This window comes from Oryctolagus cuniculus, chromosome 1 (assembly GCF_964237555.1).
Source record: "Oryctolagus cuniculus chromosome 1, mOryCun1.1, whole genome shotgun sequence".
Lineage (NCBI taxonomy): Eukaryota > Metazoa > Chordata > Mammalia > Lagomorpha > Leporidae > Oryctolagus > Oryctolagus cuniculus.
This window is the reverse complement of record NC_091432.1, coordinates 25027693-25046946: the sequence shown is the minus strand read 5'-3', so window position 1 is coordinate 25046946 and position 19254 is coordinate 25027693. Positions and strand designations below refer to the sequence as shown.

General features: G+C 36.8%; 1 protein-coding gene and 1 long non-coding RNA gene across 12 annotated transcripts in view; one reads left to right on the top strand and one right to left on the bottom strand.

Moving 5' to 3' along the window:
* Positions 1-19254, bottom strand: part of LRRC4C (leucine rich repeat containing 4C) — a 1373254-nt gene that overhangs the window by 717307 nt on the left and 636693 nt on the right. The gene's annotated exons all lie outside the window — the stretch shown is intronic.
* Positions 8621-19254, top strand: part of LOC103351331 (uncharacterized) — a 138356-nt gene continuing 127722 nt past the window's right edge. For all 4 annotated transcript variants that reach the window (XR_011387538.1, XR_007911697.2, XR_007911696.2 and 1 more), the window contains exon 1: positions 8621-8715. This is a non-coding gene — a long non-coding RNA (uncharacterized lncRNA). The remainder of the gene's footprint in view (positions 8716-19254) is intronic.

Sequence of the window (19254 nt, the reverse complement as noted above, 5' to 3'; positions counted from 1 at the left end):
ATGTTGAATGGATGCCATAAAGCCACGAAAGGCTAAAGGATTCCTGGAATGAAAGGAACCAATTGCATATTCTTTTTGCCAGAAAAAAAGGAGAAATTTAAAATAGTACCTATTTCTTGTTTTTTATGTATCTTTCTCATATTATTTTATGTTCTTTGGGCTTCACACAATTTCATTGGATGCAGGTAGATAAGAACATGGTTGGGTTTCTTTGTGTTTGGTGCCCCCTTGCATAGTCCACAAACCACGAAAAAAAGAGCAAATTTATAAAGGGGAGAGACAGTTATTTTCCCTTCCAGGTAGAACTAACTGCTTGATAAAGAGCAAATCATTCCTTTTTATTTAGCCAGATTGCTGTCTCTCAATTGCTCACTAAATCATAGAAATTGAACTTTCTTCCTCCACATACAATTCTTCCTTGCAGTCAATATGCAGTCAATGCATGTTAATACAGTCAAGCTATTTCTTCCTCCATCCTCTTGTCCCAAACTCCCATTAATAACAGCAATAACAGCAACATTTGACATTTACATAGCCTGGAGGATTCCAAAGGATTTCGCCAATTACTATGAATAGAGTTCTGATGAGCTGCAACCTCTTTGGGGGCGGGAAGAGAATAAGCAGGTGCACAAAGTCAAAATGAGAGAGATTTTGCCCAAACGTGTATGTTTGATGCTGCTTCTTTTAAAAATTCTGCAATGTTACTCACATCCACACAGATAAATCATATTTGCTACTTTAAAATATCTAAAATCTATCACTAGAAGTCAAGTGATATTGATCCAAGCAGCTGAAATGAGACATTGGAGAGGCTAGAACAGTCCACATCAAGCTTATTTCAGATGGATTCCATTTTTGAAATGATTATTAATCATGTGTCTAGCATTCCTACCAATTAGAAGAATGGAGACACAAAGGCAATTCAAGTTGTCCTATTTTTTTGAACGTTCTCATTTTCAACAGATAACATAAAGGCTTGGCCTCGATTCGGGAATACGTTTGAACTGTTAGGATTTCCATTCAATGAGCAAGATACTGCCCTATGCACAGACAACAATAGCTTCCAGAAGAGTTAAATACCCACATTTAAATCCTTTTTTATTAAAAACAAAAAACAATATTAACAGCATAATGAAAAAATTTTATGAGATCTGAGAATTAATAATTTCTTTAGACAATCTTCAAAATTTTATTTTACCAAGTTATACAACATCTTCACATAATAATTCAGAGGTAATCCTCTCATCACACTATGCTCAATTTCATAAGTAATAAAGTTAATAGTTCTTTAGTCTGTATATCTTAAAAAATGGACCTATTCTGGCACAGAAGCTACTTGAAACACAAGACAAGTATTAAATGGTTAGTGCAATCTGAACATTCAGTTGAATGTGTCTGTGACACTAGTTGTGAATTTGCTTATGTAAATACATTCTGGGCTAATAAAGGCATAACATTTATCTTCTTGGATTATAAAACAATAGATGTACTGCTTTATAGTCCCCAAGGAAGCCAAAAGCCTACTCTGCCAAGGGAGAATCATGTTCAGATTCTCCAACAGGTATGATCACATATTAATATACACATCTGTGAAAATCAGACATAATATATCTGTTAAATACACAGAAGATTAGAAGTGAAAGATGAAAAGTTCATCTAGAGTCTCTCATTGCAAGTGAAGACAAGAATTTCACAATCATCTTTATAGATATGCTGACACTGAATCTTTGAGGTTCACTGAAGCCTAACAGCACTGAAATCAGAATAATATGGTTATAGATATGAATCTACATGTAAATTCTAGAGTATGACTCCACAGACATAATAGAATATTAAATATGAAGATTCTTAATAACAGAATATTAAATATGAAGATTCTTTTTAATTTTTTAAAGATCTACTTATTGATTGGAAAGGCAGAGTTACAGAGAGAGAGGGAGAAGCAGAGAGAAAGAGAGATAGCGCTTCCATTTGTTGGTTCACTCCATAAATGGCTGCCATACTGGGGCATGCTGAATCCAGGAGACTGGAACTCCATTAGGGTTTTCCTCATGGGTGCCAAGAAATTGAACCATACTCTGCTGCTTTCCGCAGAGCAATTGACAGGGAGCTGGATCAGACGTGGAGCAACCAGGGTTAGAAATGGAACCTACACGGAATGCCAGCACTGCAAGTGGCAACTTATTCCACTGCCGCAACGCCAGCCCCTGATGATGCTTTTTAATATAATTTTTATTTACTTGAGAGGTATGGATATAGAGAGAGTGCATTTTGGCTCCTACCTGATGATTTGCTTGCCAAATAGATGAAAGAGCCACAGCCCGTCTTGGCAAAAGTCAGGAACCAATAACTCTATCCAGTTTCCGTATGTGGGGAGCAGAGACCCAATTGTCTGAGCTATGACTAACTGTCTCTCGTGGTCTGCATTAGCAGAAAAGTAGAATCAGGAGCCCGAGCTGGGCATGAAACCCTGGCGCTCTGATGTGAGATGCAGGAATCTTAACCACTAGGATAAATGCCCAATCTCAAACTGCTTTTATGCTGTAAAAAATAAACTATCTCAGTTTTTCTTTGATACAATGAAATGTGTGTGTATGTGTGTGTGTATTAAATCACATTATTGATTGTTCTAGTTCTAGACAGCATATTGTAAAGGTTTTCATACATTTCATCTATCAAGTGGGTAAAGTAAGTTTCATACATAAAGGATTAAGTAAGCTAAGACATATTGCCTTAGTGATGAAGAGATTTGACCTTTTTCAAGGAAGATATATTGGTACTCATCAAAGATAAAACACCATTACATTTATTTTTTTGAGTGTCTTCTAGACTCTTTTAGAGTCTGTTATAAAAATTTAGTCTATCAGTATGGCAGACTCATATAATATTATTAAGTGTTCCTCGAATAGTGCCTAAGACAGAAATTAGATAGACCCAAATTGTGCTTGAACTAAGTAATATGTGTACTGCTCTTTATTTTATGTGTACACATAGGTACATACATGTATAGTCTATGAAATATGTATGCACCATAAAAGCATATATTCAAATATATATGTGCAATATTTTCTTGGTTTGCCTATTTGAATTACACTATTCAAATTATTTTCCCAGCATAATAAAACATAAATAAATTAACACTAGCATTACAAAAATAGAATCCAAAAGTGTAAATACTTTTCTGATGTATCTGTAAAAAAAAAAATTTTTCTAGTTTGTTAAAATCAGAAATATTGACTTTACCAATTGACACTCCTGTCTATGGCATCAGTAATCTCCCTATGCTCCAGTCATGAGTTTCCAAGGCTATGGAAGCCCTCTGAGTTCTCTGACTCTTATCTTGTTTAGACAAGGTCATAGTCAAAGTGGAGGTTCTCTCCTCCCTTCAGAGAAAGGTACCTCCTTCTTTGATGACCTGTTCTTTCCACTGGGATCTCACTCGCAGAGATCTTTTGCCAGAGTGTCTTGGCTTTCCATGCCTGAAATACTCTCATGAGCTTTTCAGCCAGCTCCGAATGCCTTTAGGACTGATTCTGAGGCCAGAGTGCTATTTAGGACATCTGCCATTCTATGAGTCTGCTGAGTATCTCACTTCCCATGTTGGATCACTCTCCCCTTTATTTACTCCATCGGTTAGCATTGGCAGGTACTAGACTTGTCTATGTGCTCCCTTTGACTCCCAGTCCCTCCACCATGACCAATGGTGAACTGAAACTGATCACCTGGAACAGTGAGATGGCATTGGTACATGCCACCTCGATGGGATTGAATTGGAATCCCCTGGTATGCTTCCAACTCCACCACTTGGGGCAAGTCAGCCTGAGCATGTCCCAAATTATACATCTCTTCCCTCTCCCATTCCCACCACCATGTTCAACAGGGATCACATTTCAGTTAATTTTCAACACTTAAGAATAACTGTGCATCAATTACAGATCTAAACCAGTCATATTAAGTAGAACATATAAAAAAACTACTAAGAGGGATAATGTATTAAGTTGTTCATCAACAGTCAGGGCCATGCTGATCAAGCCACCGTTTCCCATAGTGTCCACCTCACTCCAACAGGTTTCCCTCTTGGTGTTCAGTCAGTCGTCACCGATCAGGGAGAACATATGGTATTTGTCCCTTTGGGACTGGCTTATTTCACTCAGCATGATGTGTTCCAGATTCCTCCATTTTGTTGCAAATGACTGGATTTCGTTGTTTCTTACTGCGGTATAGTATTCTAAAGAGTACATATCCCATAATTTCTTTATCCAGTCTATCGTTGATGGGCATTTAGGTTGGTTCCAGGTCTTAGCTATTGTGAATTGAGCTGCAATAAACATTAGGGTGCAGACCTCTTTTTTGTTTGCCAATTTAAATTCCTTTGGGTAAATTCCAAGGAGTGGGATGGCTGGGTCGAACGGTAGGGTTATCTTCAGGTTTCTGAGGAATCTCCAGACTGACTTCCATAGTGGCTTGACCAGTTTGCATTCCCACCAACAGTGGGTTAGTGTCCCTTTTTCCCCACATCCTCGCCAGCATCTGTTGTTGTTAGATTTCTACTCCTCATGTAGGATCTCTATCCTTAATGTGCTGTACATTGAGATTTAATGCTATAACGAGTACTCAAACAATATATTTCACTTTGTGTTTCTATGGGGGTGCAAACTGTTGAAATCCTTACTTAATGCATACTAAACTGATCCTCTGTAAAAAAAAAAAAAAAAAAAAGAAATTATCAATTCCCAACTTGACTCTCACTGGGATTAAACATGACAATAGGTCTGCTCTGATTTCATCATCATTTAAAAAAAAATCATCTATTATTTTTCACTTTATGTTTCTGTGTGGGAGCAAACTGTTGAAATCCATACTTGATGTATACTAAGCTGATCTTCTGTATATTAAGATAATCGAAAATGAATCTTGATGTGAATGGAAGGGGAGAGGGAGTGGGAAAGGGGAGGGTTGTGGGTGGGAGGGACGGTATGGGGGGGAAGCCATTGTAATCCATAAGTCGTACTTTGGAAATTTATATGCATTAAATAAAAGTTAAAAAACTTTCAAAAAAAATCAGAAATATTTCAGGGGCCAGTGCTGTGACTTAGAAGGTTAAGCCTCCTGTCAGGGTGCTTGCATCCCATATGGGCACCGGTAAGAGTCCCAGCTGCTCCGCTTCTGATCCAGCTCCCTGCTCATGTGCCTGGGAAAGCAGTGGAAGATGGTAGAAGTCCTTGGGCCCCTGTGCCCACATGGGAGACCTAAAAGAAGCTCCTGGCTCCTGGCTTCGGATCAGCCTAGCTCCAGCACTTCAGCCATTTGGGGAGTGAACCAGTGGATGGAATATTTCTCCCTCTCTGTCTCTCCTGCTTTCTGTCTGTAATTTTGCCTTTCAAATAAATAAATCTTAAAAAAATGGAAATATTTCAAAGTCTCCAGGCTAATGGAAACATACATTGCATGTTGTAGGGAATACATTCTTTATATACGAACTATGAAAAACTTATATAAATGCTTTAATCTTCAATTTATATTTTCTACCTTTTTATTACAATGGAAACACTCAGATTTTTGGCACTAAATGATCTGGATATGGAACTATTTACTACAAACATGTATTTCACTATTTTAAAATCAGAAAATGGAAAGAAATTAGAAAAATGTAAACCCCTGAAAAAGCTTGTTTCTATTATGGTTTTTCTACTTCTTTTTCTAGCATACACCAAGCTGTCTATAGTCTCCTGGGTTTCATTTCTTCATTTGGAAATTAGCTTGCAATAGACAATGAGTTTTTAAAGCTGTGCATTTGAAATATTACCAGAAACCTTAGGAATACAATCATGACATTCTTACTATTCCTCTAATATCTGTCTACTATCAAATCTACCCAGGGCATAAGTCCAAACATTTCCAAATTTAAATACTAATTATTAAAAATATTTATTTTCTATCAGTAAATACTTTTTTGATACACTTACATGTTACATTTCTTTTTATCTGATTTACTGTACAAGCAAAAATTTTGATTGAAATTCAAACCTTTCCTGCTGTTCATTCTACCTGAAGTCAGAGTCCTATTTACATCATAATTGGTTTCTATGGAAATGATTATATCACCATAAATAAGATTCCTGAATTCTACTTTGATGCAAGTATGTTTTAAATGGGAAATGAAGTAAAAATAAGTGTAATAAACAGAACATATTTAGGGCTAAGGTACCAGAAATGAGAATAGAAATGAAAGTAGACTTTTGAAAACTCCTCTAGATCATCAATATTTCAGTAGTGTGGACATGTAACCATAAAGCAAGCTGAGACTTTGACTTTCTGATTCTTACTTTATAGATAGAAGGGTTTGCAGCCCCTGGAATGCAGAGCAGAAACATCCTAGGATGCTGCTGCAGACAACATATGGTCGCAGATGCGCTTTGGAATGTTAGTAGTTTCATTGGCAAAGCAGTAACTCAAATACTTCTTGCTACATATGCATTCTTGAATTTGGTAAAAACTGCGCAACTTACTTTATTGGATGATATTTAACGCTAAGCATTTCAGAATACTTGAAATTTATGTATGAGAAATGAGAAAATTATTCATTTTTGCCAAAGCTGCCAAGAAAAAGGCCATTTGAACAATACTGCTGGAATTTCAGTCTGTACTTTAGAAAAAGAAATAAAAGACTGTATTCTGGCTACAGTTGTCATTAATTCATCATATCGTTGATCATTCTCCATTATTTATATCTGTGTATGTGTGTGTGTTTGTGTGTATATACTGAGCCTAACATCTATCAACCAGTATGCCACGTGCTGGAATTTTCAAATAAAAATGTTCAGGATAATCTCTGTATTTGAGAGATCACTTTGTATTAGAAAATGATACAGGGAGATGCATTTACAGGTACCGTCAAATTACTATGGAAACACTAAAATGGAGGAGCACTTCCTTTGGAAATATATGGGGTCAAGTCTAATTCAATTTGACAGAAGAGCTAACAGTTTAGCAGGGTCTTGAAGGATGAATAAGAGTTTGCCCAGAAAGACAAGCAGTAGATGCAATTATGGGTAAGGATATTGAGGTATAAAAATAAATATCAACTCTTCAGAACTATAATATGACTGGAACATTGGAAATAATAGAAATGCTTTAGTAAGGACTAAAGTGATTTTTCATGTAAAATTAAATGTAAAAATGTACTCAGTACCTGAAGTTGAATGTGTATTAATATCCCCTAATTAAACATGAAGCAGTGTATCAAAAAATTTAAGGGAGTTCCATAGTTTTCCCCAATGTTCCACTTCTGTGTTGATACATGTTACTCAAACTAGTGTCTCCTTGTGACCCCATTCTTTTTTAGATGACAAACAATGCAACAGTAGTAGCAATCAACTCCTGGCTGTCCCTCGCATCCAAGTCCAGCCAATGGCAGGCTTTTTCAGTCCTGTCTATCACTGTTCCAAGTTCTCTTGAAGGAAGAATTGATCATAGTAAACCAAGAGTGACTGACCAGGATCCATTTTGAGTGGTTGCCTCCTAGTTATGCAATCCATCAGTTTACTGAAAATAAAAGAAAACCCAAATCAAATTGGCATAAAATAAATGGCAGAGATGTTAGCTCATGTATAAAGTAGATAGAACTCAGGCAGAGTACAGAATTGTTTGAGGTAAGAATCTCCCTCTACGTTTCAAGTTGACAAACATCTTATGAGGTTGATTCATTTTAGTTTGCAGCTAGTTAGCAGTAGCAATTTTATCTTAATTTTTCCCTATTTCCATGATTTGGTTCCCATTGGGCCCTAGAACAACATGTTCTCTTCCGTAAATATCCAAGCCCCTAAATCAATCTATAGCAATTTGGGTGGATGAAATGATCATGATTGGCATTAATTTATCAGCTGGAGTTTCATGACTGTCGAGAATCAGATTCCAATATTCAACTGCACCATCCAAAGATAATTTAGGGGATGATCAATGCCACAAGCAGTATCTTCAAGACATCGTGTTAACAAAGACTCAAACACAAATACTCCTTTTAGGCTGCTCTCCAGTGGTCAAATATCACATGCCAAGCGATGATCAGTAATGACAAAAAAGCAAGACAGGAATGATGCAACAGGTTTGCAAGAGAACTCCCAGCCTCACAGAGACTCTTCACCAGGGTCTAAGAAATAATTCCTAAGCAAATATGAACATTTAGAATTCCTTTGGCTTTCCAGTGAATGAATAAAGGGCAAAATTGAACCTGACAATATATAAATATCTATATTATGATCTAATCACTAAGTAGTCAGATAAGAATTAGATGAGGTTTGTAAAAAATTTATTTATTTATTTAAAAGGCAGAATGACAGAAAGTGATAGATAGAAATCTTCTATTGGCATAGACTCACTCAACTGTCCCCACACAGACATGTCAGAAGTATTTGTATGTTTCCCCCACGTCTTAGAGTTTCCATAGGGTCAAGACATTTTTTTCACTAAATAAGACACATAAAAATAAATAATCAGATATAAAATTTGAAGTTTGTATTTAAATAGAATGTGATACTAAATTTGATGCTACAGGGATCAAAATTATGAGTGACTGTGACAAATAATAAGAACCTAGAATCTTCATCAACAAATTCCATAACTAAAGTCAGACAATACTATGTAACAGTGGAAGGCTCTTGAAAAAAATCTACTACATTCCCAGAAATGAGTGTCGAAAAAGGAAACGAGTAAAAGGTAAAGTTGGAACCTGGTTCTTCTGTCCTTCTTTTAATTATTTTTCATTCTGACAGAACACATTGAAAGAATTTCTTTTGAATGGAGACATTCATTATTTTTAAATTATACATAAATAGATACTCAAAATTTTGAAAATATCAAAACAAATGTAAATTTCACTTAAATACAAAACCCAAAGGATCTAGAATTGGGTAGTACATTGGGAAGCAATACAACTTGGTACATTGAAAAAAGGTAATAATGCCTATTATTGCAAATATGAAAATGATTTGCAGGTATTATAAGCAGTTTTCAATTTAGTGTGTTGTGTTGTACATAGGAAAACATGAAAATCAATATAGACTGTGAAGTCGTCACAGGAGCCTCGGATATTTTGTATTCTTATAAAATGTTAACATACAGTATTAACTTTTGAATTCTCTCATCCTTTTAACTTCAAGTAAAGTAATTTAAAACTCACTTCAAGTGGACTGGCTGTGATATTAGAGGCGGTTACTATGGCATAGTGGATATCTTCTTAATTCTCATCTAAAATTCCTTGGACAGGAAGCCTCCGTCTCTGACTCAGGATTTGCCCTGGCTGAGCTTGCTTTCTCAGGTTAAGTCTCAGTTGGTACTTGCCAGCGTAATGGTAATTATTTACTATGTTTGTGAAAGGGAAGAATGACTGATTCTAAATCAGGGCTGTGCAATAAAAATATTGTATTAATCTGTGTAATTTAGGTCTAGGTTCCACACTTAGTAAGATAAAAATAAACAGGTGAAATTAATTCCAATAATGCATTTCATGTAGGTAGATGTATCTTAGATATTATTTAAACAGGAGTACCCATAAAAGGTAATAATAGGATAGTTTCTTTTTTTAGTATTATAATTTCGATCTGTGAAGTACATTTTTCTTCATATCACACCCCCAACTGAACAGCTTCATTTCAATAACTCAATAACCACATATGACTGCTGCTTTTTTATATAAATCAGCAAAATTATAAATTATTCCAGAAAATGTAACAATTTTCAAATGGCTACCATTCTTCCAAAGAACCGAGAATGCTTAAAGTTAATTTTTTTAAAAAAAATCATACAATTTCTGCTCTGAAAATGTGAAATTTGACTTATGAGAATTTCTAGAAAGAGTGATGGGAATGTGGATATAGTGTGTGTGTGTGTGTGTGTGTGCACGCATGCAAATGTATGCAATTACTGGTTATCAAAAATAGAGAACATAGGTGGTGTTTTCAAATGAAATAGTACAGAAAAATGACTTTATGCAAATAATTTTCTTTCTGTCAGTACATTATTGAATTTTTTTAACCTTTCACATAAAAAAAGATCTAAGGAGGGTTCTGCATTGTGGTATAGTGAATTAAGCAATCTCTTGAGGCAATGGCTTCCCGGATTCCACTTCTGATTTGGCTTCCTGTCACGGCACCTGAGAAGGCAGCAGATGAAACCTTAAGTACTTGGGTTCCTGTCATTCATGTGGGAGACACAGATGGTGTTCCTTGCTCCTGGCTTCAGCCTGATCTAGCTTTGGCTGTTTCTGGCAGTTGGGGAATGAATCAGCTGATGGAAGAACTCTCTCCTCTGTCTCGCTCTCCCTCTCTACCTGTCTCTGTCTTTCCCCACCCTGTCTTTCAAATAAATAAATATTTTTAAAATAAAATATATGTTCCATTTTAAAGACAACATGAAAAATGAATGTAACATATCTCATTAATTATTAATAATGTTACTTGCATGTTGAAGTAATGTTTAAAAAAGTTTATCTGGGTAAACTAAGATCACTCACTTCCCTGTAATCCTTTACTCTTATGTAGGTACACACAAAACCTGTGTGTCTACCACTGTGTTTCTCTGAGTGTGTGCTCTATATTTAACTGCCATGTGTGACACACTGGTCCATCTTAATAAAGTGTGAGATGAAAGAGTAATCTATGACACAATTATAAATATATAAGGGCTAAGAGATCGTTTGCTTAAAACCCAGCTAACTGGACCGGCCACCAGCAGTACCTACATCTCACATAGACACCCGTTTGGGGCCCAGCTGCTCGACTTTTGATCCAGGTCTCTGCTAATGTCCAGGGAAACTATCAGAAGATGACCCAAGTATTTGGGCCTCTGTGCCCATGTGGTAGACCCAGAAGAAGCTCCTGGCTCCTGGCCTCAGATCAGCCCTGCCATTGTATCTATCTGAGGAGTGAATCAGTGGATGGAAGATTCTCTCTCTCTCTCTCTCTCTCTCTCTCTCTGTATCTCCCACTTTCTGTCTTCCTAACTCTGCCTTTCATATAAATAAACAAATCTCAAAAAAAATCCCATCTAGGGGCTGGCACTGTGGCACAGGGGGTTAAAGCCCTGGCCTGCAGCTCCAGCATCTCATATGGCCCAGGTTAGAATATCAGCTGCTCTACTTCAGATCCAACTCCCTGCTAATGGACCTGGGAAAGCAGTGGAGGATGGCCCAAGTCCTTGGGTTTCTACACACACGGGAGACCCGGAAGAAGCTCCTGCCTCCTAGCTTCAGATCAGCTCCACTCTGGCCACTGAGGCCATATGGGGAATGGAAGACCTCTTCATCTCTGTCTACCTCTCTCTATAACTGTCTTTCAAATAAATAAATAAATAAGTAAATCTTGAAAAAACCTGTCTAACAAGTAAGACATTTTATATTATTTTGAAATTCCCTATAATGGCAAAGAAGGAAGGGAACTTATGACTGGCAAAGAAATAAGAACATTGCGGGGCCCATTCATGGGCAAATACCTCTGTGTAAATGTCTTTCATTACAAATACCCTGCATTCAAAGGATAGAAGTAAGTGATTACATGAGCATTTTTATTACTGAGACATTAATAATAATTGATGCAGGTTGAACACAACATGAAGGTCTGACTCCTATGGTATCCTTCACATCCCTAAAAGATCACACAAATGAACAACATTCCTAGACACAAGTGTACATTAAATTGTCATATCAAATATTAGTATGTAATATCAAATTTGTACAAATTACAAATAAAAATTGTAATATCAAATATCAGTATGTCTAAAACCTTATCTTTGGTATTGTGAATTTTGGAACTGAACTAAGAGTCTCAGAAAAAAAAATGAAAAAAAGAGCAAAAGAGCAGCATACTCTAGGATTTTGGTTTTGTATATGGAAATATCCTTACTCATCCTCTTTTCTTTTTCTTTTTTTGACAGGCAGAGTTAGACAGAGAGAGAGAGAGAGAGAGACAGAGAGAAAGGTCTTCCTTTTTCCATTGGTTCACCTTCCAAGTGGCCGCCGCGGCCAGGGTGTTGCGGCTGGCGCACTGCACCGATCCAAAGTCAGGAGCCAGGTGCTTTCTCCTGGTCTCCCATGCAGGTACAGGGCTCAAGCACTTGGGCCATCCTCCACTGCACTCCCGGGCCACAGCAGAGAGCTGGACTGGAAGAGGAGCAACCGGGACTAGAACCTGGGGTGCCGGCCCTTACTCATCCTCTTTTCAAAACATTGGTTATTTAATTTGAATGAAACACAAAGAGTCTCAGAACAGTAGAGCTATAGTTTCTTATGGGAACATTCATACAAAGCTTGAAAAAAAAATGTGCAATGCATCTAGCTCCACCATTAGCTTATTATTTCTTTCCCTTATGTAATAGGGCTCTCAAATCATTAAGACCAATTTATATTTCTTATTATTATACATTTGCACTTTAAAAATACTATAAAGGTGTTTCCAAAAGAATCATACAAAGATAGAGACAAACAGCACACGACTATGTATCATTTGTGGTGTCAAAGGTATAAAATTATTTTTTCAACTTGTAAAATTTCTGAAAATGTGCACTTTGAATCTCAAAATTTTTATCCAAATACCTCTATTTACAGCATGTCACTTGTAGCATTTGTATGCTTACCACTATAGATTAATCCCAGTCATTTTGTGTTCAAAAAGAAAAATGGGACAATATGAAGAGGAAACATAATTATCATAAAAATACACACTTAGGAACCCAGGATTACCCTTAGGAACCTGGAGTTACATGGCCATTTCTTTAATGACCTACACACAGGTGTTTGGCTTCAGAGACACACGTTTTTACTTCTAGCCCGATCAACTCTCAAAATGCAGGTCAGCTGTGCCATGAAAATGTGTGAATTCATCCCATCATGGCTTTACCACTGACAAAGAGTGTTTAACCTCTCTCCACGAAGAGGAATGTTTTGGATGTGAAATTATGGCTATTTTTTCGTTAGAAGTTTATTTATTTGAAAGTCAGTTACAGAGAAAGAGAGGTAGAGGCAGACACACATGCCACACATACACACACACACACACAGAAAGAGAAAGAGAAAGAGAGAGAGAGAGAAAGAGAAAAAGAGAGAAAGCGAAAGCAAAAGCGAAAGAGAAAGAGAAAGAGAAAAAGAGAGAGTGCACTTCCATTTGCTGCATCTGCTGGTGCACTTCCCAAATTGGCTACATTGGCTGGGGCTGGGCCATTCCAAAACCAGGAGCCAATAGTTTCTTCTGGGTCTCCACAGAGGCCCAAGCACTTAGGCCAAGATCATGGTTATTTTTAAAAATTTATTTATTTATTGCTTGAAAAGCAGAGTAACAGAAAGAAAGGGGAAGAGAGAGTGAGAGTGAGAATGAGAGATGGATCTTCCATCTGCTGGTTTGCTGCTTACATGATCACAACAATAGGGGATAAGCCAGGCTGAAGAGTTTGGAACTCTGTCTGGGTCTCCTACTTGGGTGGCAAGGGCCCAGGTACTTGGACCATCTGAGTGCCTTGCAAGGTGCATTAGCAGAGGGCTGGATCCAAAGTCGAGCAGGTATTCTGATATGAGATACTGGCATCACATATGGTGATTTCACCTATTGTGCCACAGTGCTGGCCCTATGGTTGCTATTTCTACGTTACAGAGTCTGAGGGTGCTTCAAAACATTTGTGGAAAACGGAATTCAAGGATATGTTGATTTTGGTGCAATTTTTTTTTTAACTTATGCATTGTTTTTTTTTTCCAAACATGCACTTTCCATAAACATCTTACAAACTTCTTGTATGCATCATATCAATCTTTTCACCAAAATAAATTTCTTTTAATTCTATTCTCCATGAACATTTTTAAGTATCCTTATATTTGTCCTAAGGTCTCACTCACTGTGTTGGATTGAATTGGGCCCTCATAGAGAGATAAATAGATTATATGCTCTGAAATTATTTTACTTGCCAATGATAAAATCCATATGCAAAGAAAATCATAGAATTGATTCTATGCACTCTTTGAGGGTCATCAAAGATTCTTTCAAAGTACTCTTTAATGTTCTTCTCTGTAAATCTTTTTTCTGTATAAGATAGAAATGTGTTTCAGGTTTAAATAAGGAGTTCTCCTTATGTTAGATTTAAATAAGGAAACCTTATTTTATAATACAGCCATTTAAGCAGGAAAGAGCTCTGTTGACAGTTAAAAAGTGACTTTGTATTCAGGTCAAAATCTGACCCTCAGTTTAAATGTTTACTAGCTACATGTCCTATGGCAAGTTACTTCACTCTGAGCTTTTGCTCTTCTGTTCTGAGGAAGTAGAATTGCTACTTCTGAGGAGGTAGAATTGCATGGTGTATGGTGAGAATTAAATGAAATAAATTCTTGAAACTTTTCAGAACATTGAAAGAGCTTCATAAATGGCCTTATTGTTATTATGATCTCATCCACCAACAACATGTTTATCATCATATACTCTCCATACTTAAAGCTCCATCCATTTCCTCGTCATCACAGGTCAAATATTACAGCATATTCTGGCACCCCACTAGCTGCAGATCCTGAAATAAATCCTTTTATAAAAAATTTATTTATTTATTAGAAAGGCAGAGTTTCAGAGAGAGAGAGAAAAAGAGAGAGCGAGAGAAGGCAGAGTTGCAGAGAGAGAGAGAGAGAGAGAGAGATCTTCCATCCACCATTTCACTCCCCAGATGGCCACAATGGCTGGAGCTGGGCATAATCAAAGCCAGAAGCCAGGAGCCAGGAGCCAGGAGCCAGGAACCAGGAGCCAGGAGCCAGGAACCAGGAACCAGGAGCTTCTTCTGGGTCTTGCACATGGATTCAAGGGGCCAAGCACTTGGGCCATCCTCCACTGCTTTCCCAAACCATTATTAGAAAGTTGAATTGGTAGTGGAGAATTTGAGACTAAAGCCAGTGCCCAAATGAGATGCTGGTGCCACAGGTGACAGCTTTACGTGCTACACCACTTCACCAGCCCCCAATCCTTTGCTTTTGCTAATTTAAATGTTTAAAAAAGGGGCGGGTGGGGCAGGTGCTGTGGCGCAGCTGGGTAAAGCTGTGGCATCCCATATGGGTGCTGGTTCTTGTTCCAGCTTCTCCACATCTGATTCAGCTCCCTGCTAATGTGCTTAGGAAAGCAGTGGAGGATGACTCTTGGTTTCAGATTGGCTTAGCTCCAGCTGTTGCAGCCATCTGGGGAGTGAACCAATGGATGGAAGACCTCTCTCTCTCTGTAACTGTCTTTTAGAATAAATAAAATAAATCTTTTTAAAAACATTAAAAGAAGGACTTGAAACAAATGGTTATATTTATGCTGTTTAGTAAGAATGAAATCTTCCATTTAATCATTGTACATTAGTAGTACTTCATTGATACACTCCACCTGTTCACTTACAAGGCAGTAGTCCTTTTTTGTTAATGCTTGCTCAGATGTCTAGGCAGATGTGACCTAAGGTTTGATGAATTCTCCACTAATTGATTTGAAAGACTCATTTCTGGTTCAAAGTTATGATCTTGTAGTTATTCAAAATCAATCTTTACTACATTGAATTAAAATGTTTCTTTCTGATGTCATGAAAATTGTGATTTTTATTAGGAGTTTTAGTAATGGTATTTTACATTGAGTATGTGCTACAGTGCTAGTATGCTTTTTTCTATATAGTAATAATTACATTGATTATTATGGAAAAGATAATGGCCAATGCTGGAAAAAAACATTTTATCTGTTAGCCAAATAAACTGGTGTGCTGCTAAGGTGATTAAAACTACTGGAATACAGGTCGGCACCTCGGCTCAATAGGCTAATCCTCTGCCTGTGGCACCGGCACACCAGGTTCTAGTCCCGGTCGGGGCACCGGATTCTGTCCCGGTTGCCCCTCTTCCAGGCCAGCCCTCTGCTATGGCCCGGAAGTGCAGTGGAGGATGGCCCAAGTCCTTGGGCCCTGCACCCCATGGGAAACCAGGAGAAGCACCTGGCTCCTGCCTTCGGATCAGTGTGGTGCGCCGGCTGCGGCCGCCATTGGAGGGTGAACCAACGGCAAAAAAGAAAGACCTTTCTCTCTGTCTCTCTCTCTCACTGTCCACTCTGCCTGTCAAACAAACAAATAAAAAAACTACTGAAATACATAACACTTGAAAGGGGAAAGTGGCTAATGATTACTAGACATGCACACACACTCAAATTTATATAACTCATTATTTGTTGCTTCAGAAAGAGTCTATTTTAGACTTGTAAACAAAAAGAACAATGCTAATGAAAAGCTCATTTAAATACATTTACTAGTGCCAAAAATAACTCCAAACATTGTCTCCTTTTAGGTTATTATGTGAGAACGCTACTGTGGTAGATATTCCTGCTAGTATTTTTTAAGTAGTTTTTTTGAGGACTCCAGACAAACTGGAATTTCTACCTATTTTTGAAAGCTGAATATTTGTCCTGACTAGTTAGTCTAGAATTCTAAAATTGAATTGAGAAAGAAGAGCATTTCCACATATTTTTATCTTCTGGTTTGTAAGTTTTTAGATGGCTGTAACCAAGTGAAATGACTGTTGAAAATTTACTTGACATTTATAATTCTTTCTCAATATTTTCAAACCTGATAAAAAATTTAGTCGGTAAGAATATGTCCTCCTGAGATCTGACCATTCAGTTTGTTAAAATATGCATTCAAAATTTTGTCTGGTCTATCCATTCATCCATCCATATAAGTAGTTGCTACATAGAATCAGCAAGCACAAACATTCTCAGTGTTCCCATTTTGTTCTTATGTACTTGTATCATAGCTCGGCAATAAACATGAATTATTTTCTGTAGACCTATATGTTTTTAAGGTCCACTGCATTGACCCAAGATGTTTGTTGTTGCTTTATTTATGATGGACAAACAATTAGAGACTTGACTATCAGAAACAAACCCATTTCTATATATGTGCATCCTTGTATGTATTTGTTGAATTTCTATTTAAAATTTTGACTTCAGAAATACAGTAAGAATATATTGCCTTTGAAAAATTCCTGCTAATTATTGTATGTGGTCATAGAAGATCTATTTTGATTAATGTCGAAAAATAATTTCTTCTGGATTCAATCCTGTTGATTTCTTCTCTGATTTTAATTATTTCTCTTCTCCTACTAGATTTGGGTCTGATTTGCTGCAGATTTTCTAGATCCTTGAGATGCATTGAAAGCTCATCTATTTGGTGCCTTTCCAATTTCTTGATGTAGGCACCTATTGATATAAACTTTCCTCTTAATACTGCTTTTGCTGCGTCCCGTAAGTTTTGATATGTTGTGCTGTTATCCTCATTTACTTCCAGAAAATTTTTGATTTCTCTTTTAATTTCTTCTATGACCCATTGTTCATTCAGGAGCATGTTGTTCAATCTCCATGCATATGCTCTAAGGATTCCTGATTTGCTAATTTCCAACTTCATTCCTTTATGGTCTGAGAAGCTGCATGGTATGATTCTAATTCTTTTGAATTTGCTGAGACTTGCTTTATGGCCTAGTATGTGGTCAATCCTAGAGAAGGTTCCATGTACCGCTGAGAAGAATGTAAATGCTTTCTGTGTAGGATGAAAAGTTCTATAGATATCTGTTAGATCCACTTGGGCTATAGTGTCGTTTAAATCTACTGTCTCCTTGTTGATCTTCTGTCCTGTTGATCTGTCTAATCTTTCTTAATAGATGATCTGAACTATTTTTTCAAGATCTTTTGCAGACTTATTAATTGGAAAGGAAGAGTTATTACAGAGAGAGTGTGAGAAACACATGTACACACACACACACACACACACACAGAGTTCTTCCATCTGCTGATTCACTCCTCAAATGGCCACTATAGCCTGAGGTGGGCCAGGCTCTAGCCAGGAGCCAGGTACTCCATCCTAGTCTCCCACATGGGTGGCAAAGGCCCAGATACTTTGATGATCACCCACTGTTTTCCTAGGTACATTATCAGAGAACTATAGTGGAAGCCAAGTAGCTAGAATTCCAACCTAGTACTCCAATATGGAATGCCAGTGTCACAAGGAACAGCTTAATTTACTTTACCACATCATTCAACCCTTTTTTTTTTTTCAAAATTTTAAGGGAAGAAAAGGGTAAATGAACTGTCACAGGTTGTTACTTAACTATTGTCCACAAAATGTTTTAATTGATAAGGGCACCAAGATACTAGAGATCATCGACTTAGTTTTATTTCATGTAATGAAATTTTTCATCACCCTTCTGTTTTGCATATTGAATGTACAAGTGAAGTATTGCCTCTAAATTTAATATAGCTTTTCTCACATTTTCTCCCAAACTTTATTGTATGTCCAACTTCCAAATGGAAAATATTATCTGCATTTTGAATCATCCATCACCTATTTCACAAGATTCTCAGCCTAGAGATTAGACACTGTATCATTTAAAATAAAGTGAATTGATCACACAACAAAAAGCAATTAAATTTGCTCAGAAGGATATTCATTATTCTTGAATCTATCATGGCAATGAGTTGTATCAGGGTGGAAAGGATCCTCAACTGATCTCAGAAACTGTCAAAGTCTAAAGCAATGACTTCAAAGGTTACTGCAGTAACAAGTGGAATAAGGGAAGGATGGGCATATACCAACTGCTAGAAATGAGGAAATGTGTTGGTAGCATCTGTTCTCTAATTCAATGAGGACAATTTCAATCCAGATTAAAAATGTTTGAGAAACCAAGAAAACCATGACTGGTTCTGACATAGTTGATGAATTAGGGAAAAATATTCTATGAGATTCTAAAACAAATATACTATGATTCAATTTTCCTTCCCCAATGCTAGTCCCCATTCAAGAACATTTCATTCTTTCTAGGAGTTTAGGGAAAACAAACAACAACTAACCAGAAAAATGCTTTCTATCCTATTTTTCATTCCACGGTGAGTCCTTTGGCAAGTATTATTGTCTCTATATTTCAAGAATATGAAGAGATATACTGAATCATAATTCATTATTGATTTCCAAATATTTCAAATGAATTAATATTTAGGCCACAGGTAGCAAAGTGATATAAAATTGTTAACACTGTTTAGTAGCTATATTTGATACAAGGCATTGGTATTCACAAATATTCTTTTGGCATATTTTTATAATAAACATTAAATAATAATGAAAAGCACTTGATGACAAGGAATAAAGAAAAAATGTAAGCAACTTACTCTGAAATTACATTTAATTTTCAAAGAATGCTGAAAATCCAAAATGTATTGTTCTTGCATCTACTCTGTC